Here is a 24,983-nt window from a genome sequence, read left to right as displayed (position 1 = left end):
GAATAAGTTCCTTTTTCAAAAACGTGAAATAATTTAGCTTTGGGTCCCAATTTTGCACTGCCTTTCTGTTCGCAGAGAATAAAACCTTCAGTTCATGTTCTCTACTCACTGTGAAGTTGTTGCCCTATTGTGGGAAGTGAGATAAAGTGGCTTTTCCTCTCAATTTTTCTAAGACAAATCAAGAGTAGTATACAGCGCTGGATCAGCCTAAGGAAATATACAGATTAATATTGTTCATTTTTATAGCAAGGGTGAACCTATGGGGCTATGTTGTTTGTGTAGCTTACAGTCTTTTGTGGTGTGTGAAGATAATCTTGTATAAAACCAGTCTAAAATGAGATGGGGTACATTCTTTTGAAAGAATTTAGAAAAGGGATTACTTGTGTGTGGATTGTAATAATCAAAGTTAGCATGTAAACACAAAGGCAGCTACACATCAGTATGGTGATATATTGCTGTATCATATTTTAGTTGCATAGCAATTTGGTATAATGCATATTTTTAGATTTTATTTTGAGCTTGGGAATTCTGAAATGTGTTCCTGAAAGATATTAGGGGTAGATAAGCATGTATTTCCTGTTTTGTGATGCAGGTTGAAGTACGTAGTCCTGCACAAAGGTTTTGAGGGGTGTCTGTGGGGCAATTAGGGTGACTGCTTGGGGCCTCAGGTTATTCTTTGGTCACTTACTTATATCAGCATTTCTTAATTATTTATTAGGTATCTAAGTAAGAAAGGCTAAAATGCAAGGCCTAAGATAGCTAAGCTAAAATCTTGCACGGCTCAGCCTATAGGCCTTGCATTTTAGCCTTTCTTACTTAGATACCTAATAAATTTTAACTACTGATCAGTCTTCTACTTCTATAATCCTATAAATTAACTCTATTTAGCATGCAATGATTATATATGACATAACATGTTAGTTAATTATAACATCACACAATAAATGATGAATAAACTAAAAACATTGGCTCCAAGTATTAACCTAGGAACTTTTTTTTCCAGCTTAGATGTTTGGAAATTAAAAACAAATAAAACAGCAACAAAAAATCGACCGCAATTGTCATCGTTCTACATAGTAGCAAAATCCTGACTATTCAGGGTGAAATCCTGGTCTGTTGAAGTTAATGGGAGTTTAGCTGTTAATGTAAGTGGAGCCAGGATTTCACCAGCAATCTTTTATCTGTCTGCTCTATGGAAACTATTGAGTAATTTTTCCAGGATTTGTAGAACCTTCATTTCTTCTCAATTCTTATATGATAGAGAATGCTTACCTGGGTGGAAAAGAGATTGAGATTATTTGCCAGGTTAATCAGGTGTTGTCATTCCTAGATATGAACAAATTGCACAAAGAGAGATCATTCCACTGGAGAGCTGATTTTGTTATACTGGGAGCACAGGTTATACTTTTTAAATTAAATTTTATGGTTAGATCTACAGTGTATAGTTTCTTTTCAGTGATTTCTTAAAAAGATTGAATGAATATCTCTTAAAAAAGACTTCTTTATTGACTGGTTTTCCCTGTTGAATTAATATTATGCTACAGAACTAGATGCCTATTTTAATGATTAAAACCACACTAACAGAATCTTCTTGAACAGTGGTTCTCAACCTTTTTATCATTATGGGCCACATATGCGGCCCACAGTGTGTTACCTGGACCATAGGTTGAGAACCAGAGCATGCCGCCCCCAGACCTGTACGTCCAGCGCCTCCTGCCCACAGATCTTGCCACAGAGTGGGGCCAGGAATGAAGCCCTGGGTGTGGGCAGGGCGGAAGGGAAGCCCGGACCCCAACTCTGGGGCCAGCTGACAGCCCTGATACTGACCCCGGACTGCGATCCTGTGGGTCAGAGCCCGGACCCTGTGGGACCAGTCGGCAGCTCCGGAACCCCACTATGCAGAGCCTGCTGCGCAGCCTGGTGGCCTTTAGCACACAGCTGGACCACATGTGGCCTGCAGGCTGCGGGTTGAGAACTACTGTTCTTGAGTATATTTTTCATCGTCCACTGTATATAATATTTAGGTAAGTCATATAGGAAGCTCTGATAAGGCTTACAGTTTATGGGTTTTTTTAAGTGCCAGAAGGACAGATAAGCAAACATTCTTAAGGTACAAAGAGCTAACTCATTAAGGGGTAAATCCTGCCCTAATATCTACAGCTATAGATGGCTCTCTAGTGAGAATCCATGTAGTTCAATGGCATGGGGAGAGTTAGGGCCGAATGCAAGGGGATCCATATGGAAGGTGCCTACTCCCTGGGTTTCACAGAGCCCTGCTCCACATGCACAAGTGTGAAAGGGAAGAGTTGGGGGTGGAAGAATCAGTGCAGACAGGGCTAGTGTATCTGTCCATGTATCGGGGCACAAATAAGGTGGAAGTCCCTGCAGTCTGAAGACTATAGTAGCAGCAGCCAGGATAGCTACATGGTTTGAGGAAGAATACCTCCTTTTCATTCCCTATGGAGTTCCCCTGCACTGAGGCACTATGCTAGTGGAGGCGATAGGTTTTTCCAACGGCTTTCTGTGGGGCTGTTGAAAATGGGGGTAAAATTGATCCTAAGAGTAAAAATAAGGCCTTAAATTCCTCCCATCCTGCCAAAGTACAGTAGAGCCTCAGAGTTACAAACACCAGAGTTACGAATTGACTGGTCAACCACACACGTCATTTGGAACTGGAAGTACACAATCAGGCAATAGCAGAGTACACAGAGTAACACAGACTACAGTACTGTGTTAAATGTAAACTATTAAAAAATTAAAGGGAAAGTTTAAAAAAAAAAGATTTGACAAAGTAAGGAAGCTGGTTCTGTGCTTGTTTCATTTAAATTAAGATGGTGAAAAGCAGCATTTTTCTTCTGCATAAGAAGTTTCAAAGCTGTATTAAGTCAATGTTCAGTTGTAAACTTTTGAAAGAACAACATCTTGTTTAGAGTTCCGAACATTTCAGAGTTATGAACTTCCATTCCCAACGTGTTCTTAACTATGAGGTTCTACTGTAAGACCCCTCTTTTCGTCAGATCACTCTATCTCAATCACACCCCTTCCTCTAAGACAGCCTGGGAAAATAGGGATTTAGTGCACACGCAAGATGGATCAAATTCCAGAGTCCAGTGCTCTTTGTTGAGAATGCTCTTCTACCCTAGGTGAATGCAACTAAAGATAGTCACTTTATCTCAAATGCTGTGATAAAACATGAGGAGGAAAAAAGTCTTTTTAAAATGCAAAGGACCCAAATCATACAGGGCTTTATAGATCAAAACTGATACTTTGAATTGAACCCAGGAATTGATTAGAAGCCAGTGCCATCTCCAACATATAAGAACATAAGAGCGGCCCTACCGGGTCAGACCAAAGGTCCATCTAGCCCAGTATCCTGTCTTCCAACAGTGACCAATGCCAGGTGTCCCAGAGGGAATGAACAGAACAGGTAATCATCAAGTGATGCATTCCCTGTTGCTCATTCACAGCTTCTGGCAAAGAGAGGCTAGGGACACCATCCCTGCCCATCTTGGCTAATAGCCATTGATGGACCTATCTTCCATGAATTTATCTAGTTCTTTTTTGAACGCTGTTATAGTCTTGACTTTCTCAGCATCATCTGGCAAAGAGTTCCACAGGTTGACTGTGCATTGTGTGAAGAAATACTTCCTTTTGTTTGTTTTAAACCTGCTGCCTATTAATTTCATTTGGTGACCCCTAGTTTTTGTGTTATGAGAAGGAGTAACTAGTACTTCCTTATTTACTTTCTCTACACCAGTCATGATTTTATAGACCTCAATCATATCCCCCCTTAGTCGTCTCTTTTCCAAGCTGAAAAGTCCCAGTCTTGTTGTTCTGTCCTCATACGGAAGCCATTCTATACCCCTAATAATTTTTGTTGCCCTTTTCTGAGTCCTTTCCAATTCCAATATATTTTTTTGAGATGGGATGACCACATCTACACACAGTATTCAAGATGTGGGAATACCATGGATTTATATAGAGGCAATGTGATATTTTCTGTCTTATTATCTATCCCTTTCTTAATGATTCCCAACATTCTGTTTGCTTTTTTGACTGCCGCTGCACATTGAGTGGATGATTTCAGAGAACTATCCACAATGACTCAAAGATTTCTTTCCTGAGTGGTTACAGCTAATTTAGACTCCATTTTATTTGTATAGTTGGGATTATGTTTTTCAATGTGCATTACTTTGCATTTATCAACAGGAAATTTCAACTGCCAATCACCCAGTTATGAGAGCCTTTCGTAGCTCTTCGCAGTCTGCCTGGAACTTAACTATCTTGAGTAGTTTTGTTGCATCTGCAAATTTTGCCACTTCACTGTTTACTCCTTTTTCCAGATAATTTATGAATGTGTTGAATAGGACTGGTCCCAGTAGAGACCCCTAGAGGAAAGCAGTATTAACCTCTCTCCATTCTGAAAACTGACCATTTATACCTACCTTTTGTTTCCTATCTTTTAACCAGTTACCAATCCATGAGAGGACCTTTCTTCTTATCCCACTACAGCTTACTTTGCTTAAGAGCCTTTGGTGAGGGACCTTGTCAAAGACTTTCTAAAAATCTAAGTACACTATATCCACTGGATCGCCCTTGTCCACATGCTTGTTGATCCCCTCAAAGAATTCCAGTAGATTGGTGAGGCATGATCTCTGGATTACAGCTGTGATATGTGCCCTGAGGGGGGCACTGCTAAATAATCAGGGCTGCGTATTTCACCAGATGAAGTTTAAGTGGCTGTCTGATGTAGACCAAGTAGAGCAGTAAACCAGCAGTTCTCAAACTGTGGGTTGGGACCCCAAAATGGGTCATGATCTCATTTTAATGAGGTTACCATGGCTGGCGTTAGACTTGCTGGGGGCCGGGGCCAAAGCCCAAGCCGCACTGCCCAGGGCCAAAGCCGAAGTCCGAGGGCTTCAGGTTACAGGCCCCCTACCTTGGGCTGAAGCCCTTGGCCTTTGGCTTTGGTCCCCACGACTGGGGCAGTGGGGCTTGAGCTTTGGGTCCTCTACTCATAGGCACCAACTCTGAGGGTGCTCCGGGGCTGGAGCACTCACGGGGAAAAATTAGTGGTGCTCTGCATCCACCGGCAGCCAAGCTCCCCTCCTGCCCCACCTCACCTCCCTCTCCTCCTCCCCTGAGTGCACCGCGTCCCTGCTCCTCTGCCTCCCTCCCAGTGCTTGGCGCCGCCAGCTGTTTGGCGGCCTAGCAAGCTCCAGGAGGGAGGCAGGTGGAGCGGGAACATGGCATGCTCAGGGGAGGAGATGGGGAAGTGGTGGGGCCAGGGAGGGGAATTGGGGAAGGAGTCGGAATAGGGACAGGGAAGGGGCGTAGTTGGGGCGGGTACTTTGGGGAAGGGGTTGGAATGGGGGCGGGGCGAGAGAGGGTGGGGCAGAGGTGGAGTTGGGGCAGGGCCAGAGGCAGAGGGGATCAAGCACCCACCGGCGCGAGCAGAAGTCGGTGCCTATGCTCCCACTCAGGGTGGTGGACCTCAGGCGAGCTCAGGCTTCGGTCCCCTCTCCTGGGGCTGTGTAGTAATTTTTGTTGTCAGAAGGGGGTCACGGTGCAATGAAGTTTGAGGACCCCTGCAGTAATCTAATCTGAAGGTGACCAAAGCATGGATAACTATCATAAGGTCCTTATTTGAAAGAGGGCAACCTTCTAACCAAGCATAGGTGGGGGGAAAAAGCACTTTTGGCTATTGCTGATATATGACCATACCAGAACCACCAAGGAACAAATCATGCTCCAAAACTGGGAGGTAGTTTTTTTTGTTTTTGTTTTTGTTTTTGTTTTTTTTAAAAAGGCAGGCTTTCTCAACTCAAGAAGTAGATATTAATTCCTCCTTTTATTCCCTTTCCACTCTAGTATAAAACCTGTTTTAGCTGCCATCTTGCTCGCATCAGATTTACCGAATGTGACACATCTTGAGGCATATGCGTTTGACAGATGCATCATGAATTTCTACAGAACTGACAAAATATTACACATTTTTGAGAGAATTTGTCCTTCCCCCACAAACTCCCTCTAATCTGAGGCAAATGGGAACTGAGCTGCAAAGTAAAAGACCATGAGTTTTAGTCCCATCTCTTTCACTGAATGCTGTTAATATTTCTATGCACTTCACAACCCTTATTATTAACCAAGGTCTTAATTTTCTCCCTAAGGTAGGGGTATTTCATTCACCTGTCTTACAAATAAGGTAATTTAGAAGGTACAAAAGTCACTATATGTAAAGCTGGCAATAGAATCCCTTTTTCTAAAATGACAGATCAAAGTATAATTCCTCTTTGTCACACTGCCTTTCAGAAGTATTGTGCCAAGTTGTGTGCTTATGTAACCTACACTAACACATTGTGGCTCTTTCCTCCTCCTAATGTCTTGACCATATGTCAAGTCTTGTGTCTGCTACTGCTAACGGAGATGGTCTTTTTGATCAAGTGGTATTGTCTTATTTTTACAGGCAGAAGTCCTGGGTTCAGGCCCTACAAATGACCCAACAGGGATATCTTTACATTTGGCTATATTATCTCTAACCATTACACTACACAATGTTTCTACAGCCATGGATAAGATCCAGGAATCCTGATGCCCAACAGCCGAGTGCTATTCAACAAATAGTTGTCTAAGCCATTAACAAAGTGTGTTATATCCCCTTCTATGGGCTAGTCTGCACAGGGGGATGTCAATATGTTTTCCCCACCAACTACTCCTTTAGCTGAAGTAGAAAAGGTCAGAGCTATGGATCTGAAGATTGTGGATTCAAACCTGCTGTTTGACTGGGGGCAGGTGGGGGAGAAAGAGTGAGGAGTTTAGAATAATTATAATTGTTGAAATGATTTTATATTGCACAACATCGTATTTAGAAATAAATGTGGATATTGTGGAGATTGTTTTATTGTATATTTAGTGTTTTTATTTTGGCTAATGGGAGCTGCCCCATTCCTTTGTAATGCGTGTATGAATCGGACTGAGAGTAATCGTGTGGGCGATTTTGCTGGTGTTTTCAAACGGGAAAGCTCTGTCTGGGTAACCTTCAAAAAGGCAAGTACTTAATGTAAAACTTACCTTTCCAGAAAGCAAGCCTCATTCTCAAAGGTGTAATATTAGCACTTAGGGAAGGTTGGATACTGCTTGCTACTGCTAATGAGCGGTAGAGCCTGTCACCTGGAAGTCTTGAGTTTGAATTGTGCCCAGCAAGAATAATGGTTGTTCCCATCTAATAGATGTTTGGTGGCTCCTGTATGGGATGAGTTTAGTGACTCGTTTTCCAGCTTCTATATCACAAACTCACCATTTTTAAAAAATGCTACAAAGTATGGAATGAGTGTGATCTCTTAATTGCTTTATAACACACAGCTGTCCATGGAGTATCAGATAAAATATCCATACAGTTCTCTAAACACTTGTGCTAAAACTGTTTAACCTGAACATTTACTATTTAGCTACATATTGAAGGGCTCAAAATTGTTAGTTATGCTAACCATAACTCAGTAAATTTTTTCCAAAGCTGATCTTCTTGGACAGTGAAATAAAGATAATTGATTTGGTCTGTGAAGATGTTTTTGATTACACATATTAATCCTCTTCTGGAGATTTATGATGGCCAATATGGAAAAAGTGATTCAAAAGATGAACACTTGTTTGAAGTTAGAATAGAGGCAGATCAAATGGTTTTGCAATGTGGATGCTGTTAGCTCTAAAACATACAGCCTATTCCTAGTTTCTGACATCTACCTCACAGATGTGTGAAGATAATGTGACTTTAATTTTGTAACCACAATAGCTTACATTGGTGCGTAAAATCTTTTTAGTTTTAAAATCACAGTTCTGAGAGTCTCTGTCTAGTCCATTGAAATATGGAAAGAACACAGCTGGTGTGAAAATCAGAGCTTTCATGTGGATACCTTCAAAATGAGAAACAAGGGGAAGTGAAATCCAGAAAATGTCCATTAAAAGATACTAGATTTCAATGTACATCATATTTAAACTGGCTATGGTGCTGAACATGAACCCTTCTTACTGTGCCAAGTTTCAGTTAATTGAGAGCTGGACTTTCTTCTCTCAGCCACTCAAATGGTAGGGATATCTTTGAAATAGGATGTAACTGGGATTAGTCCCAGCGTGAGATTGGCTGTAAGACTTGATGTAATCTGAAAATAAAAAAATGTTCAGTGAGGTGACCTCTTGCCATTAGGAAGTATATTGGTCAATATTGAGATATTGCTCATCCTAAAGAAGCTGGGGTTTGTAATCTGTATTTCTAACATTCTTTCTTAACAATTCTTGTCAATAAGAAAATAAGCTAATCTTTGTATTTTTTTTTGTTGATTACACAAAATTCTATCTATATGGCAAATATGAAAATTACATACTTTTAGGAGCTGTAGGTTTGAGAAGATTGAGTGCTTTTGATTAAAATTAATTGGCTACATGATCTTATACCTCTTGCTGCTGTCTTTCATTGAAGAGAACATACATTTAATTTTACTGCTGTTAGATGTCTTTGCAGCATTTCAGAAAATAGTTTTTTTTTTTTTTTTTACCAAGACATGATGCTTAAATATCTTTTACCCAAGGATTTTAGACTGCAATGATTTGCACTGAACTTTAGTTAATAACTGTCCTCATTCCAGTTCTGTCACTCTGACCCTTACCTGTTGAAACTGGTTTTGGCTCTCCTCAAGGAGAATAGGCTAGAAACGTTAAGGCTCTTCACTCTGGCATTCTGTCTATGATCTTGAAGGGAAAGCTGTTAGGTGACTATAAAATAGGCCTCCTTTTGCCTTTCCTAGGTGGGTAGGGTAACTCTACTACACAGACAGACCCTATGGTGAACTATCCAATCCCATTAATGAGACAGATACACCATGGTAGTGTCGTGCAGGTGTATTAACAATCACCAAAGAGCATCCCGATTTTTGTCGCAGCATGATCTTATTTAACCTGAAAATTTTTGAAAGATAACTGAATAAGATTAATTGTTACATTATATAGATCTGAAAATTTCTAAGGGCTAAAGTCAAATCTTAAAGTACTTTATGGAGAGCTATAAAAGCAGTACCTAGGGTTCTCTGGTACTGTAGCCTATGAACATAATTTCAAAAATATTTTTGTCTTCTTACAAAACAAAATAATTGCTTCATAAACTGTGTAATACATTTTTTAAAATTTGTAGTTAAGTCATTTCAAAGTTTTTTGGTGAAGTGAGTAAGTACTACAGTGAGTTGTACTTCACTTTTAAGTAAAATGTCACACTGAGAGATAATGCAGGTGGAATGGTAGTGTGCAAATATTTGTGTAAGTGGAGTAAGTTTTACAGCATGGTGTATTCAGAATAACTTTCCACACAATCAAATGAACAATATTCTGTTTATGTCTCCATTTGATAACTTCACTGCCTTTCTATGCATACATCTGCATATCTTCGTCCCCTTTTATTCTTATAGGTCAGTGTCTTAATTTATGTAATGTTATAATTGGAAAAAGAACCAAGGAAATAAAATTTTTCAGTGGTCCAGAGATTAGGTCAGTCCAGTTGCTGTTCTGGCTATTTGGCATATTAGGTGCCTGGCTGGACATCTGGTACAGTTTCACATGTCGGTAAACTTTTTAAATTATTGAGTACATTATTCTTTATTCTGCTTGTAAAATTCCATCTGCAGTAGTCAAAGTAAAACAAGAAATTGGAGACTCTGATTCAATACAGCTGTCCTGACAATGTATTGTTAGAAGCCAGTAGAAAGCAGGCTCTACCCATGTGGATGCAGAAGGACCATAGCTGATCCAGATTTCTTTTTATTAGATTGAAGGAAAAAGAAATGGTACTCAGCAAGCTTCCAAATTATGGAAGATAGAGTGGGAAGAGTAAAGACCAACCCAGCCCATATGATACAGAAAATTCACTATAAAGTGAATCAGAGCTGTATATAGTATGAACTAACAGAAGCAACTTACTGCCATTCTTTTCACTTATTAATAAATCATGGATTTTATAGTTAGCTGATTGACTATTAGAGCTGTCGCATTATGTAGGCATCCACTTATTACAGCATTTTGTAAATAACTACTTTTGCTTAGCCCAGAAAGCTCAAAAGGTCTTAGCCCCACTATGAACTAACTCTGAAGTGCACTTGAAAGTAATTCTCAAATTACAGGTAGCATTGTGGAATCTCCTGCTGGTATGATTATCTATCCAAAAGGTAGCATAATTTATGATGATGAGAGCGTAAAGGCTGTTGCACAATATTTTTAATACATTTCCAAATAGTTTTTGGAAACCTAAGCAATTTATTAATGTGTATTGAAGACTGTTTGATGATAAAGTAGCAGTAGATCAGAAAAAGATTCTTAAAACAATTCTGCACAGGGCTCACAAACTGCCAGAAACACCAGTTATGTAGGCTGATAAATTTCAGTTGTGACTGAATGCTTCATTTGGCTGCCAGCCCCACCTTTATTTGGCTTTCCAGTTCCACCTTTCATCCATGGGCTAAAACAGTTTATCTGTTACAACAGACAGCATCAAAATGTGTTCTGTGCTAGTAGAATCATAGAATCATAGAATATCAGGGTTGGAAGGGACCCCAGAAGGTCATCTAGTCCAACCCCCTGCTCAAAGCAGGACCAATTCCCAGTTAAATCATCCCAGCCAGGGCTTTGTCAAGCCTGACCTTAAAAACCTCTAAGGAAGGAGATTCTACCACCTCCCTAGGTAACGCATTCCAGTGTTTCACCACCCTCTTAGTGAAAAAGTTTTTCCTAATATCCAATCTAAACCTCCCCCACTGCAACTTGAGCAACAGTAGCCAAACTGTGTTCAGTCACAACTGAGGAATGGACCATGGGAGTTAGCCCTCTTGCAGCACAGCTCCCTTTGTTAGTGTAAATACAACATAAGAACAGCCATACTGGATCAGACCAATGGTCCATCTAGCCTAGTATTCTGTCTTCCAATAGTGGCCAGTGCCAGGCACTTCAGAGGGAATTACTGAATGAGCCCCATCCTTAGGTATCCACTCCCAGCTTCTGGCAATCAGAGGGTAGGGACACCCAGAGCATGGGGTTGCCTCTCTGACCATCTTGGCTAATAGCCTCCATGAATTCATCTTGTTCTTTTTTGAACCCAGTTATATTTTTGGCTTTAACAACTTCCCCTGGCAGCGAGTTCCACAGGTTGACTGTGTGTTGTGCGAAGAAGTACTTCCTTATGTTTGTTTTAAATCTGCTGCCTTTTAATTTCATTGGGTGACCTCTAGTTCTTGTGTAAATAATACTTCCTTATTCACTTTCTCTACACCGTTCACAATTTTATAGACCTGTATCGTATTCCCCCCCGCCGTCGTCTCTTTTCCAAGCTGAAAAGGCCCAGTTTTTTAAAATTTCTCCTTATATGGAAGCAGTTCCATCCCTCTAATAATTTTTATTGCCATTCTCTGTATCCTTTCCAATTCTAACAGCATTTTTGAGATGGGGTGACCAGCACTGCATGCAGTAATCCAGGTGTGGGCGTCCCATGGATTCCCATAGTGGCATTATATTTTGTGTCCTCTTATCGATCCCTTTTCTAATGGTTCCTAACATTCCGTTAGCTTTTTTTTTTTTTTGTGACTGCCGCTGCATATTGAGCAGATGTTTTCAGAGAACTATCCACAATGACGCCAAGATCTGTCTTGAGTGAAAACTAAATTACTTTGCATTTATCAGTATTGAATTTTATCTGGCATTCTGTTGCCATGTTGCCCAGTCACGCAGTTTGGAGAGATCCCTTTGTAATTCTTTGCAGTCTGCTTTGGACTTAACTATCTTGAGTAAATTTATCTTGTCTGCAAATTTTGCCACATCACTGTTTACCCCTTTTTCCAGATCATTTATTAAATGTTGACCAGCAATGTACAGTACAGACGCCTGGGGGACACCGCTATTTACATCTCTCCATTCTGAAAACGGACCATTCATTCCTACCCTTTGCTTCCTGTCTTTTAACCAGTTACTGATCCATTAGAGGATCTTTCCTTTTGTCCCATGACTGCTTACTTTGCTTAAGACCTTTTGGTGAGAGACTTTGTCAAAAGCTTTCTGAAACTCCAAATACACTATTATCTACTGGACCACCCTTGTCCATGTATTTGTTGTCCCCCTCAAATAATTCTAAGAGATTGGTGAGGCATGATTTCCCTTTTAAAAAATCCATGTGGACTCTTCCCCAACAAATTGTGTTCATCTATGTGTCTGATTATTTTGTTCTTTACTATAGTTTCAACCAATTTGCCTGGTACTGAAGATAGGTTTACCAGCCTGTAATTGCCAGGATTGCCTCTGGAGCCTTTTAAAAAAATTGGTATAACATAAGCTATGTCCAGTCACTTGGTACAGAAGCTGATTTGAATGATAAGATGCATACCACAGATAGTAGTTCTGCAATTCCATATTTGAGTTCCTTCAGAACTCTTGGGTGAAAACTGTCTGGTCCTGGTGACTTATTATTGTTTGTTTAATCATTTATTATTTATTTATTAATTTATAACAGTTGTTTACACTGAAGTCATACAGCTGCCTGAAATAAGTGCTGGGTCTGCCACTGGCAGACAATATAATGGCACCATTTCAACAAAATTTGCTTTTCAATTCTCTTCCCTGCCTTTTCCTTTCCATTTGTGCCAGAGAAATACAATACATGTAGAAATATGAATAAAAACAACAAAAATCAGTGGTTTTCAAAATACAGTCCTCTCTTGCTTGTTCCATTTCGCTCAAATTTCATTTTCAATCTCTCATCTTTCTTTTTGTGTTTCTTTAATTCTTGAGTTCTTTTTGCACTCTCTGGTTCATTTCTTCTATGCTAGTCCCAATAGTGTGCTCTTTTTTTCCTACTACCATGCTCTCTTTTCATTGCACCTTCTTACTTCCTCAGACCAACCATTTTCTCCCTAATCTTACTCCTAATCTGTTTGCTCTTGGCCTCCTCCATCTCTTTCCCTTCACCAGACCAGAATTTTTGCAATCTCCTTCTCATTGCTCCTCATCTCTTTCTTCCTACATCCCATTTTTTTGTGTGGCATCCCTCTCTTTTCTGGTATCTGGAACAGTAAAAATGGGTGGTGTCACACAGGGGGTTTCTGAAGCTGTTTTTCAGACAGTTGGGTTGACCAGCTTTTCAGCAGGAGCTTTTTTCATGCTCAGAATGTCAGGTGTAGAAATGCCTGTTTGACCAGTGCTGGCCCTCTTTAACTGTCTGTTTTCTAAGTATGGATTCTCAGAATGTAGAGGTGGTGTTCTGAGCTGTCCTGATCTTCTTCCGCTTGCCCATGCTTTTGGGGCACTGAGGCCTCAGATCTTCAATAGAGGTTTTTCATTGGTGTTTTTGCCAAGTCTTTTACCAGATATAACTGAAGACGTGCACTGATAGCGTGGTAGGTGTCCACTATCAGTGCTTCCCCCACCTTCTTATCTCTGGCCACTTCCTCAGTCTAGTATCCTGTGAGGCAAATTATTCATAGTCTACTACATCAAAACCTTCAATCTTAAATAGACTTGCAGGGCACATGTAGATATTTTTTCTTCCATAGACGTCTGATTTCCAACTGCAATACTGACCTAGCTTTTTTTTACCTTCTTCTCTCATAACGTAACTACTTTAGTTGCTGGTCTCTCATTTCCTTCATGTCTAGTCTGGTTGTTTAGGAGAAACATTTTCTGTGTCTTCTGCCAGGAGCTGAAGCTTTTCTTTCTTCACATAAAATGGTCCTGAAAGATGATCTGCTGTGAAGAAGACTAAACTAACAAACTCGAAGGTGATCTGTAACATGGAATTGGTAACTGGGGTTAGGAAGTAGATGATGGAAAGAAAAACTCTTGAAGATCTTACTTCATGCTTTGAGCATCTTATGGAGATGGCATGACATCATTCAAGCTTTCTGACAGTCATTGCAGCTGCTTGTGCCAGACAAGATTATTTAGTTCATTAACACATCTAGGTCTTTATTTAGTAAGCACTTAAACATATGCTTAAGTCTCATTGGCTTCAGTGGGATGTGGGCATAGGTATGGAGTTCAAACATGTTCTTAAGACTTTTCTTCAGAATGGGAATAGACTTGAGACTGTGTGGTAAGTGCTTTGCTGAATTCAGTGGGACTGCATGAACTGTAAATTGGGGCTGCATTCAGATCATTAGTTGTCCTGCATATTTTGTTGTTCTGTGTTAAGATTTTCCCATACTCAGAGTGAAGCAGAGAAGTTATTTTGTAAGAGCATTAAGCCATGTAGGGTGAGCTGCATTTTAGCCTCTTCCTCTGTTTTAGCTTTCACCTATTGCTAATCCCTTTCCTCTGTCAGTCAATCCAGGATGCAGTTCCTAATCTCTGGCAGGGGAGATTTCCTTGAAGTCAGTACCAAACACAGACCCAGTGACCAGTAGGGGTTGCTATGAGAGCAGTGGATACAGAGAAATTGGTGTCCTTTTTGAGATACCATAGTCGATGTGCCTTGCCCATGCAGACCTCTTTTCCAATGTACCACGCCCAGGCTCAGTAAGGCTCAGCAGTGAGTTCAGCATAGATGTTCTGCTGCTTAGTTATTCTTTGATGAAAGTATTTTTATATATTCTTTATTATATGTTAAGGTTGATAATTATAAAGCTGTAATTACTTGTTCATATTTGGGTAGTTACATACTTCGGAGATGCTTAATTTGATATTTTTCCATGGTCCATGGGAAAGGAGGTCGGCATACGCAAGGCATATCAGCTATATATAAATGCATTAAATTGAGCCATAGTATCCTTAGCATTCATTTCCAGATGCCCTTCATTATTGTTTTAATATCATTTGTCACTAGGACACTACTGATTTCCTTCTGTACTAGGGAAATAATTGAATTGGGCACGACGAGTTGCACTCTTTTGATTAAATGTTTTTTCTGTATTTCTATAAAATCATCATTAGCTATTTTGGCTCCAGTTCTATGTTCCATTGAACCAGCACTGCATTGTAAATCAATATCTTTTCAAAAAGACACTGCTGTAAATTGCCTAGATAGCATATGCACGGTTACTTTGGCTGCAATGCTGCTGCAGAGCCTGGGTAGTCTGCCTTTCTGGGAACTCCACAGGCAAGTCCATCCTATTTTTTAAAATACCTTTTCAGAATGAACATAATTCTCTGTCTAAATTGCATCAGCAATAATTCTGCTCTCTGTGTTCACCTGTAACTTTTTATATTACGCTCTACTGGGATTATCCTGCCTTTAGGGATTGCTTTGTTTTCTGCTTTAGATTTCCCCCTTTCTTAGCTGTAGTACAGCCGTACCATTTCAGCTTGTTAATGCAGAAAGATGTGAATTCAGTTGCTGAATGAGCCGAGACTGACTGCAAACACTAACGTTGCTAGAGATATGTTTAAGAGTTGCAGGTGAATCTGACCTGAATCTAACAGCAGCAAAACGGTAAGATGGTGTTTGTTTAAAATACAAGATTGAGTGCTGGGATCTCCTGTTAAACCAGAGCCCGAGTTATCACATGCTTCCAACTTGAGCAGGATTCATTCTGTGCATGTCAGTGGTGGGTTTTTTTGAACACTGAAAGCCTAGACAGATGAATGTGGTGGTTAGCACGGAATGCCACATGAGGCTTTTTAGCGTACAGCCTTGTGAGACTCCCTAAATATCGCTTTTGGTTTCTGAATATCAGTAAAAAGGTAGGGAAAAGGTTTGCTTTTTTTTGCTACTGCTCTATTGATCTCCTAAACAGCCTTATTTATTATAGTATAAAGAGGACAATATAGACAATTTTGCTGGTGTATGCTTGGCTGACTGCCCTCTGGGACAAGTGAGTGAAGGACGTGACCAGCCACTTTTTCATTTCTGCAAACAAGTCTCTGTATCCTGATAGATCTGACTGGAATATATGTCTTTAGTAAATTAGAGATTTGCTTAATATGGGAAAATATACCATGAACCATCTTGAAATACGCTGACCTGTCATATGGAATGTATCTTCTTGATTGGTTAGCCATTTGGTTGTTTTGTTTTCATGTTTATAAAGTAATGTAGTCATTGTCGGTGGTCGTTCTTGAATAGCTGGAGTAGAAGTGTGTTGGCAGCATTTTAGATCACTGTAGAATATTTCAGCATGTATGAAAGCTTGGGGCAGCAGCATGCTCATAAAAACCCCCCAAAACCACTTACTCGGTTATGAGCAGTACAAGCAATAAGGATAAGAACATAACCATAACATGGCATAGCAATTTGAAATATTGTTGGTGATATTAATTGACAGGTAATATTTTGAGTTCTGCATCAAGCCAGAGACTTACTTTAAACTAAAATTTAATGAAACTAAAACATTTTTCTGTTCTATAGTATATTTTAGTCAGTAAATATATTTTTTACACCTAGATAATGTCAAAAACAGAATTTCATCTTAGCAGAAATGCATGTCTGACGTTCACATGTTGTATAAAGTAATGCAGGTAAAAATTAGTTGTAGAAATACAGTAGAGGGTGGCAAAACTAGTACAGTAGTAATTTGATGGTGAAGCATAGTGTTAATATCTACTCACTCTTTAGGTTTGTAGCAGATTATTGTGGGTGTTATTCTTAGTGGGGGGGCAAGTTAGACATATATCTAGGATATTATATAAAATCTTAATTGTTCAGAGTTATTTTCTAGGTGTGTCTTTTTCTTAAAAATATATATTCTTTAAGATTCTCTCCTCAGTGTACTATATTATTACATGTGAATTAAATATGAGTGATATAAACTACCTGTTACACACTGTATTCAAACCCCAATTTACATTCTTACAGGTATCAGAAAGCGTCTTCTCTTTGGTCAGCTAGGATAATCTCAGGCATGTCTGTTTAAAGAATTACTTCAGCTACAAGCTGATTTTGACTGATCTATTTTCCCTGGCTTAAACTGCTATTTACCATTCTCAGCATAAGAAATGCACCACAGGTTTCCTTTACCTTGTAATAGATCAAATATTCTGACTATTTGTGTTTCACTCCTTCAACGAACTGAAGAAACTTTAAAGAAGGGTTTGGATTTTTTTTTCTTTGAGCAAATGGTAAAGAAGGGTAAAGGTGGTGTAACAATTCGCTGAATAACGGCGCTGTTTTTACATCTCCTAAACTTTTCTGTGAGACTCAATGTTTAGAGACACAGGGTGGGTGAGGTAATACCTTTTATTGGATCAACTTCTGTTTGAGAGAGAATACAGGTTTTCGAGCTTACCTCACCCACCTTGTCTCTCTAATATCCTGGGGCTGACATGGCTACAACAGCATTGCAGACTCGGTGGTTTTCAGATTTCCTTAAAAAAAAAAAGATTTTTCTTTATCTTTTCATATATGAAAATAAAACCAGCAATTCCGTTCAATGCAGGTTACCTATCTGTACATTTTCCTCTTCTTGGACTCTCAAGCTCTTACTCTTGAGATTAAAAATTAAGCCAAGGGCATTTTAGACCTTTTTTATATGAAAATTTTGGTGGTGGTTTTCTTAAACTGTTGGTTAGTTAACACAGATTCCAGATTAACACAGACACAGGAGAAATCTGCAGAAAAGTTAAAAACATAACTTGGGAAACGTGAATATATCTGACAAGCATGGTTTAAGGGAGAGACACTGCTGAATGCTTCATAAAGATTATCTAGCTGTTCTTCAGTGTGTGGCTCCATTACATAGTTACAACCCATTTGTAACCGTGTGAGATAAGTCTATATCTATTAGAGGGTACCTCTTCGGGCTCCCTCGTCACTCTGGCCTTGTAATTATTAATTTTAGTTTATTGCTATATGGCCCAAAGGGTGTTAGGCACCTTCTAAACAAGTGAAAAGATGAGGTCCTTCCCCAAGTAGATTAAACTAAGGGGCTTCCTGACATGAGTCACTTCGTCATGCCAAGGCATTCCCTCTCCAGGCCACTTCCCATCACCTCAAATAATCACTTGTAAGCCTCTTGGAAAAGTCAAGACCATCTAGATCAGTGGTTTTCAAAGTTTTTTTCTGGCCACCCAGTTGAAGAAAATTGTTGATGCCCGCGACCCAACGGAGTAGGGATGAGGGCTTTGGGGTGAGAGGGGGCTCCAGGTTTGGGTGGGGGCCTGGGCTTACCTCAGGTGGCTCCCAGTCAGCAGCACAGCGGGGGTGCTAAGGCAGGTTTCCTGCCTGTCTTGGCACTGTGGACTGCGCTGCGCCCCAGAAGCAGTCAGCAGCAGGTCTGTCCCCTAGGCGGAAGTGGCTCCATGCAGCTCTTGCCCCCTCCCCTCAGGAGGCAGATCTGCTGCTGGCTGCTTCCAGGGTGCAGTGCGGTGTCAGAAAGGGTAGGACCTAGCCTGCCTTAAGTTGGCAGCACTGCTGACCGGGCCATTGAAAGTCCCATCAGCGCTGCTGATCAGAGCCGCCGCGTCCCAGTGCCTTACATTCTGTAACCCAGTACTGTGTTGCGACTCGCAGTTTGAAAACCACTGATCTAGATGATCAGAGGATAATGTTAATCTTCTAATTAGCTGAGGTAAGGATGGTAAAGAGAACTGTTTCCATAATACCATTATTTGTGGAAAAAGTAGGGATTTTTTCAGATTCTTCCTTGATTCCTCAAAATTCAGATAGAAAGAACTTGAAAAAGTTAGATCTTAGATGATCTAAAATCTCCTAGAACACCCCAGGAAGCATTCAGAAGGCCTGAAAGTCAACAAGGAAAATACTCAGACAAGCATATTCCCAATTCACCTTGCTGCGTACACCCTGATAAACTCGGGATTCTAAAAGTGTTTTTTCTAACCATGTCTCTAAGCTGAGGACTCCCCAGATAAAAGCAAAATCTGCATGAAGCTTCTTTGAAGGTGGACCTGCAAGTTGCTTCCCATGCAAGTAAGTGTTCTCTGCCATTAGAACAATTCTTGTTTCCCTGAGACCCCTATACATAAGAGAATTGATAGTACTCTAAAAAAGCTTTTGATTACTCTGCAGAACAAAAATTCATAACCACTCACAACCTTATTTGGCTCAGACACTGCTAGAAAGAGTCACAAAGCTTTAGTGCAATCCACTATTACAGGAAAATCCTTGCTCAGTCAGCAAGTCTCCTGCATGGTGAAGCTTGCAGCACGTTTTGCCTTTAGTCAACAGGTGTGATCAGTCGCAATTTGTCAAGCAGTCCCTGTGACAACATTAGCTTAAGTCACTGAGCTTTGCAGAATATAAGATGGTAACAATCCCTATCTAAAAATGTAGACTTTCTGGAATGCCTCAGACTTTACCCTCAAGCACCTGGTAGTCCAAAATAAAAGAAAAAGTCCTTGAATACTTCTCAGACCATTTGTCAGACCCCCTCTCCACTCAGCAAAGTTCTTGCAAGACAAGAAGAGATTGAGGTTGGGTTCCAGGCTATGCCATGCCTATTTTATGAACTTGGTTTGATTAACAATTGTTCTCCTAAAAATTCCATTGAGTGCAGCTCACAGCGTAATGGTTGGTATTTCATCCAGATTGATCAATCTCTCACAAGACTTCTGGAAAGGAAAATGAGAGCATTAGATTTATCTAATGAAAATATAGGTATGTACTAAAGTCTGTGATGCTTAGGAACTGCCCCCAAAGTCTATTACTGGATTTGGGAAAGATTTAGCACCTGATTTAAATTCTAAAGTCAAATGTATTTTGCTTTCTGAACTAAAATTCCTTTAGGTGAGGTCTATATTGTATTAGAAGAATGCTGGAAGCCAGCATTTCTTTTCTTTTAGTGCAATAAGAGGAAGGTTCTCTATTAGAAAGTCAGTCAATTTCATTGATAGACTCCTGAGGGCTGTTTTATTGATTAGTACCATGCTACCTTTCCCGCATTCATATCCGAATAGTTTCCCCCCCCTTGAAACATCAGCTTAGTCCTTTGTATATTGTGAAAGGATTCCTTCAAATATATGGTTTCTCTTCCCTTTCTTTACCTTGCGGTAAATATCTAGCTTTTCATTCCCATTTTCTTGTACTGTGTATATATATTATTGCCTTTGGGACAAGTTTATAAATTTTCCAAGTTGCTGTAATTCTAGATTTTTTTAGAGTGGATTTTTAGCACAGTAATAAATCCACCATAATAAGTATTTCCAAAGAAACAATCTAAGAGGCAGCACTGTCTCCTACTCTTCTTTTGAAATATATAATTTTATAGGAAATCAGACTGCAAATATACTGTTTTTAAACCTTTCACAGAAGTAATTTTATGCGATTACAGCTATGCTCAGTCATCAGTTTGAAACCTTTGCAGCGACCATCAGTTTGAAACCTTTCCTTTTTACATTTTTTATGTTAAAGAAAAAAGATAAACTGCAGAGTTCATGATACTCAGCATAATCTCTGATACTATGGGTTTCATTATAAAATCTAGCAGAATCCTTAGTTATGGGTGGGGGCGTAATGTGGTTGTGGGGAATTTTACTTTTTTTTTTTTTTTTTTTAAGTGCAGTACATCAGTTAAACCAATTGTATTATGTTTTTTCAGACACCTTTTTGCTTTGAAAGTTACTGCAAGGCCAACAGAAATATGCAGAAGCTTCTGGAAAATTCTGTTAAGATTTTTTTCATTCCAAATCTGAAGCATATTACATTCAGGTCATTATTTTGCATCCCAAATTGTAGAGAACAATCACCTATTTAAAAAAAATAGATATATACATGTGTGAGACTCAAACACAAACATGGATACCTTTCTTTTAGTTATTTGTGCAGCTGCAGCTGAACTCTCAAACTTTGTGGCCACTTTATGATCAGAAGATGAATGTCCTGGTATGAAAACCGACCAAAAAGGCAGTGGTAGATGCTGTTTCAAAGGAGCTAAGTTGGGGTAGAAAAGTCTCAGAACTCTGAATTGTGTTCAAACCTGAGAATAAATGACTCTTTTAGTCCTTTTTCCATCCTAGCCTTTATGCAGTCTCTTTTAGCTATTTCAGAAACACTCATCAAAGTTCAATCATATCTTTTCCTAGTTATTTAAGAGTTCACTTCAATGCCTTTTCTCTCTCTGTCTTTTTTTTAAGGTTATTTTCAGAATTCAGGCATCGTCCTTTTCCTACCAGAACACTCAAGGTTTCCTGATTGAATGTTCTGAGTAAAATAGTCATAGTCTCCTCTACTGGGATAAAACAATGAGGAGTCCTTGTGGCCTTATTGGGATCCAGAAAGTGGATCCCAACTTCGCCCGCCCACTGCTAAAGGATCCCCCCCCCAGCCTAAGGGGGGGGTCCACAGGACCTGGAAAACCAAATAATTACGGGGGACAACTAATGAACAACAGGGACAGGAGTGCGGTCAAAGGGTCAAACAAAGGGCACCTTAGAGACCAACTAATTTATTTGGGCATAAGCTTTTGTGGGCTACAACCCACTTTATCAGATGCATGGAGTGGAAAATGCAAGAGCAGGTATAAATACATGAAAGGATGGGAGTTGCCTTACCAAGTGTGAGGTCAGTCTAAAGAGACCATTCACTTAGCAGGATACCAAGGGAGAAAAAATAACTTTCAAAGTGGTAATGAGATGGCTCATTTCAGACAGTTGACAAGAAGGTGTGAATAACAGGAGGGGGAAATAAGTATAGGGGAAATTAGGTTTAGGTTTTGTCATGACCCTACTTCTACTGGGATAATTGTAACCTTCCTCAAGGATCCCCTGTCTTCTTAGACATCTACTTGAAGTCATTTGGGAGAAAATTGTTGAGAAGCCACAGATGCACTTGCCAGTCATGTGTATATGATGTCCAGCTCTCATCATCTTACCTGTGACCCAGTTAGCAACATTTTCCTAGGTATCTTTCTGCTTGCCAAGATCAGTACCGGGATGAAAGGCAGTGACTAAAGCTGAACCTTGGCAAAGTGGAGGTGATGTCTGTGGGAGTACGGAAACACATGAAAGATATAACAAGTGCTATTTTCTCATCTTCCTGTGAGCGAGTCTGCCTCCAGCTTGTGAAGTCAGTGCACACCCATGGGACCTCATTCCTGCTGGACATGCAGATAGTGACAACCATAAGAATGTTTTCTTCCGTTTATGAAGCTGGAAGATTGGGTCCCATCTATTAAACAAAGACCTGGCACAATAGTCAGGTTGGACTACTGCAGTTCACTGCAGCAATGAATGAGCACTCCAGCATTAAAAGAGCATCAGTTAATGCAGAATAACACAGCGTGTTGCCTCAGCAACAGCTGCTGACAGCCCTGATGCTCAGCTCTCTACATGGGGTCCCCACAGAATATCTGGTCAAATCCAAGGTCTCAGAGTTTAATATTAAAGGGGCCTCCATGGAACTCCTCCAACGTAGCTTAGGGAGCGCTACTTTAGTTGTGGCATTGACCTCCCTTCAGAGCTATGCTCCTGAGGAATTGTGAAGCTGCTGACCTCAGTGGTGAGAAAAGGAGAGATGGCTTTCTTGGCAGTAGAGCTAACACTTTGGAAAACATGATCAGATCAAGATATAAAATTCATTACATCTTCTTAGCTTTTCCACAGTGGCAACTAAAAACATCAAAAAAGAGAGAGAGTGGAAGAGAAGAAGAATAAAGGGAAGGCAAAAAGGATGAGAGAGTAGTAGGAAAGGAAGTTGCGGGGGGAGGAGGAGGAAATAAATAAGCAACATACCATCAACTATTCTGGAGGAAGGAGAAAGAAAAATCAGACCATTAGACTATAGGAATCTTTGATATTTTTCTTCGGAGGCACTCATGCCCTGATCCAAAGTCTGCTGAAGAGAATGGAAAGACCCACATTGATTTTAGCAGACCGAGTCAGGCTCTTTTTGCTGCACATAATTCTTATTAATTAAAATATCCCTTTTTAATTCAGATTTGTACCTGACTGTGAGGATTTTTTATTTTCTATTATTAAATCACAAATTGAGTTTTAATCTTAGTTTTCACTGGCTCAAGAACCTGCGTTGAGCAGAGTCTTTACCAAGTTGGTATTTTGGGGGGCCCCATTCTATCCCATCGATTGCCATTGCAGTTAATGTGTGAACAATATTGACCATATACAGTCTTTTAGGTATTTACTGCACAGGATGCATGTAGGAGAACATAATTCTTGGTTTAGGAGATTTGCTTACTGAATCACCAGTTATTCTATTTGCTGAGGAAATGCTTTGACGTCAACACTAGGTTTTGATGTTGGGTAACTAATAAGCCATAGGAGGGCTCTGACCTGTGGCCATGATTTTATCCACATTTTCAGTTGGAATTTGCCATTGGCCATAAAAATTAGGGATACAGGATTTTATGAATAAAGGGCCCAGTTCAGTGGGAGTTTTTCAAGAGCAAATGCTCCAGGAACAGGCATTAAACTAATCAAGTTGAGTACGTTTTGATCTTCTTGTTACTCTGGACCAGAGGTACCTTATGGTGGTGGATGTAAAGGAATGGAGATGCATGCACAGTGGCTGGGGTTGTCGAAGGAGTCTAAGGGAGTTTGGCACTCCAATCCCATTGAAAATAATTGTGTACCTAATCGCCATTTATGCCTTTTAAAATCTCCCTCCATTGTGGTTATTTTCAGAATCCCAGCAAAAATAAGCACTCCCCTGTTAACACCCTTAAATGAGAGCATATCTGGGTGTTGGAGGAGCTACTGTATTTTTATGTCTGTTCCTTTAACCACTTCATGATCATAATAGAGGCTTGGAGGAGATAATATAAATCTTTAAACTCTGAAAGATTTATATGAAATTAATAATTTAACTAATATAAAACCATTAATAATGCATTAATGGAAGGAAAACTGTGTTGGAATTTGAATCATATTTGCACATGTAGCCATCTGTTGGAGCAGGAGGCTGAGTAGAAAACACTTTTTTTGGTTGGGAAAGTGATTTAAAAATACATTTTTTTAATCTTTTATTTTTAAATGCTGTTCATACGGTTACAGAGGAGAATACAGACCGCAGATCTTAATGGGTCACTCAGCAATGGTGTATAGAAGCTATCTCTTATATTTTTGTTTTCTGTTACACATTTGCAATGCTAGTATATATGCGGCATGCACACTGCTGAAGCAGCTTAATTTCATCTATTGAAACTACACATACTTTGAAATGAAGTTGAGATACTGAGATCTACATAATTTTAATAATAATTAGCACTTGCATAGTTCTGTGCATTTTCAAAGTGCTTTACAAACATTATTTAAACCTTGCACCCGCTCTGAGAGATAAATATATTCTAATTTTATAAATGAGGATTCACAATTTGTCCAAGATTACAAGGCAAATAATTGGCATAGAGAGAAAACAAATTCAATAATTCCTAGCTGTCTGTCCTGTGCTTAGATTCAGTAGACAGCACTAATGTTCAGAGACTACATTAGCAGAATAAATGTATGCATATAATTTACGTTGAAAGCTCATCCAACTCCTCCCCCCCCCCCAAAAAAAACAAAACAAACTCCAACAACCCCAAAAGCAAACTGTATATTGTACTATGTATCAAAAGGTTTCAGCAGTTGATTTGCTTGGCATGAGTGGGCCCTTCATTCCCCTGAATCAAGTGCTGAACACGTGCTGTTAATAGTTAGTTATACATGTACAGGTAAATTCTCTTAATGTTATGAACTTGTATATGAAAAGCTGTTGAAATCCAATATAATTTAGCACTACATTAATATCGCTTAGAAAATTCCAAAAAATATGACTGTTTCATAACAGATTTAATGAAGTAATTATCAAACAAAATCTGTGGGAGGTAATCGCTGAAACACAAAGAAGAGCCTAACAAATCTACCATGTCAGCAGAAACATAGTGATTATGAACAGATTCATTTCCCAACCTATTCTACAACTACAATTCATGTACGAATGTAAAACTGATCCCCTTTCTAGAAGGCTGGTTTTATTAACAAAGAAAACAATAAAAGAGCAAAGATCAGCCAAACTGAGAAACAGGTTTTGTGCTGATCCCGGTATTCCTACTTCAGGACTGCTCAGCTCACACACTGCATCC

At 39.7% G+C, this 24,983-nt stretch overlaps 1 protein-coding gene across 3 annotated transcripts in view; it reads left to right on the top strand.

Moving 5' to 3' along the window:
* The window catches only part of CDK14 (cyclin dependent kinase 14), a 495,570-nt gene that overhangs the window by 91,005 nt on the left and 379,582 nt on the right, over positions 1–24,983 (top strand). The window contains exon 1 of one of the 3 annotated variants that reach the window (XM_073334007.2): positions 15,357–15,445. The exons of the other annotated variants lie outside the window; for them this stretch is intronic. The gene's annotated coding sequence lies outside the window, so the exon portion shown is untranslated. Of the gene's footprint in view, positions 1–15,356; positions 15,446–24,983 lie in introns of those variants that run through there. 3 annotated transcript variants of the gene reach the window in all.

The sequence above is a fragment of the Lepidochelys kempii genome, chromosome 2 (genome assembly GCF_965140285.1).
Source record: "Lepidochelys kempii isolate rLepKem1 chromosome 2, rLepKem1.hap1, whole genome shotgun sequence".
NCBI lineage: Eukaryota > Metazoa > Chordata > Testudines > Cheloniidae > Lepidochelys > Lepidochelys kempii.
This window is presented reverse-complemented; position numbering and strand designations above follow the sequence as displayed.